This window comes from Chinchilla lanigera, unplaced genomic scaffold, assembly GCF_000276665.1.
Source record: "Chinchilla lanigera isolate Chin_1 unplaced genomic scaffold, ChiLan1.0 scaffold00017, whole genome shotgun sequence".
Taxonomy (NCBI): Eukaryota; Metazoa; Chordata; class Mammalia; order Rodentia; family Chinchillidae; genus Chinchilla; species Chinchilla lanigera.
In genome coordinates this window covers 30,114,546-30,117,039 of record NW_004955418.1, presented here as the reverse complement: position 1 = coordinate 30,117,039, position 2,494 = coordinate 30,114,546, and positions in this window count along the sequence as shown.

Here is a 2,494-nt window from a genome sequence, read left to right as displayed (position 1 = left end):
CAGATTGCCAAAACCTCTTTGCCTTTACATGGACAGACCCAGATACTCTGATCTCTGCAGCTCACATGAACATTATTACCCCAGGGATTCAGAGATAGTCCTCACTTCTTTAGTCAAGCCCTAGCTACAGATCTAGAGGCACTTAACCTCAGCCCAGCACTCTGCTCTAATACATAGATGACCACCTTCTCTGTTCCACTTCTTATGCCCTGGTGATACAACACATAGCTACTCTCCTCAATTTTCTGTCAAACCAAGGATGTAGAGTCTCCTCAGCCAAAGCCCAAATAGCCTCTCCAAAGGTCAAATATTTGGGGCTCACTCTCACTCCCACCACTCTTTCCATTACCACAGACCATAAGGCTCTCCTCCATGACCTCCAAGTCCCAACCACAAAACAACAAATCGTCTCTCTCCTTGGTTTAGCAAATTTTTTTGTCTCTGGATTCCTAATTTCGCTTCTGTCACCCAGCCTCTCTATGAGACATCCAAGGGCCCCTTGTCTGAACCTCTTGGCCCTACCAAACCTATACAAAAGTCTGTATGCTACAGGAGGCTCTTTTGAGAGCCCTAGCTCTCACTTTACCTGACCCAACCCAGCCCTTCACTCTGCACACTTCCCCTCAGGGTAATAATGTAGTGGGAATCTTAGGACCTAAAAAGGGACCTTCATTCCAGGCAGTGGCATCTCTCAAAACAGTTAGACAACACAGTACAACGATGGGCTCCTTGTCTTCAGGTCCTTGCTGCAGCAGTCACAATGACACAAGAGGTGAAAAAGTTCTCCTTAGGACAGTCCATCACAGTACATTCACCACATCACCTTAATGAGCTCATTTCACACAAGACACTTCCGGGTTTAATGACTCCCTCCCGCCTACAGGAAGTTCATCTGACACTCATACAGGACCCTTCCATTACTATAATCCTTAGTGGACCCCTCAACCCAACCACTTTACTCCCCACCCTTGATGAACTTCCCCAACACAATTGTGTTGAGGCCTTATACATGACCCCAACTCCTTTTCCTCATATCAGCAGCACTCCACTCCCCACAACCCCTGACATATGGTTCATAGATGGCAGCTCAACAAACACAGACACTAAGAGGAGAGCAGAACATGTCATCATTAATGCTGAATGCCTTGAGAACCAGGTCACCCCCATCTACTTCCTCAGAACAGAGCAGGCATCCCAGAATGCTGCCACCATTGCAGTCTGTGTGTCCACCCTCCATGTGCCCAGGGCACATCCTGTAGCACCCGAGCAGAGAAGCAGTGAGCTGGAGGAAGGGCACTGTGGGCAGGGAAATGGGAGTGCCTGTGAGCAGGGAGGCAGGAGGGCATGGCTGCCTCCGAGTCAGCAGCCCCCAGTTACAGCCTTGGCAGAGCAGCACTGACACTTCAGGCTCTGGCAGTGACTGGTGGAAGCTTCCATCTTATCGCCTTGGGGTCCAGCCAGTTGCTGCCAGGGCCCCAACAGTCCTGCTTCATTTTCAGGAATGGGCTCCACTGCCTGCGCACCCCCCACAAGTGGCTCTGTGGTCACTGCCTCTGTACCCAGGCATGTGCCCAGCTTCTCTGCATGCTGACCATCGCTTCTGTTCTGGCCACCAGATATTCTATTTTTGCCCAGATTCCAAGCACTGGTGCCATCACAGGACAGGTGCCTGCTCCTGCATCTTTCACACAGGTCTTGACGATGGGACTCTTTGGGGTTCATGCAGTGAAGTCTCCTTGGTCAGAAACATTTAGTTCTTTCACAACTTTGGTAGGTGATATCCTTCACTTGGTAAGGGTTGTAAGATTTTTGACACATTCTGTAGAAAAAAATAAACCTTATTTGTACCCTGGATACACCAAATGAATGTCCTCTCCCAGTGGATATTGCAGTCCTTACAGTGATAATAGCCATATTTCTGCTGGAAGCGCAAGTGCTTCTTGCTTGTCTTGGCACGCAGCGGTAGTTTTTCCTGCACAGTGGCATTGTGTTTCTGCCATCCCTAGCCCTCCCTGCTGCCAGGGGCTACCCTGGCTTCTCCAGCCTGGGCTGTGGGGCTGCCTCACCAGTTTGAGCCTCCTTTCGCTACTGCCAGGGCCTTGGCACTGGGGACACCTTCCTTGCTACCCCCCATTCTCCTCTGGTGCCACAGGGACCAGCATGCTCTCTGGGGCCTTCTCCAGGTAGCCAATGAGGCAGTGGGAATACATGGGCGAGCACGCAGTGAAGGAGCATGGGAAGGGCACGGGGGCGGCTGGGACTCCTGAGTCCTGGGCCCTGCGCAGCAATGTCTGCTGCTCAAGCATGCACTGTACCCATGCATCACATCGCTGGTTCACTTGCACCCCTACATCATGGCAGCTGGGCCCTACCTGCAGGGCCCCAACCTGAAGCCTGGGCACATGTGCAACAGGAGCCTGACAGAGGAGAATGAGGCAGGAGGGAGTTCCCCATCGTGGAGCTGCCAACCATTGGAGCCCTTTGTGTTCTGCAC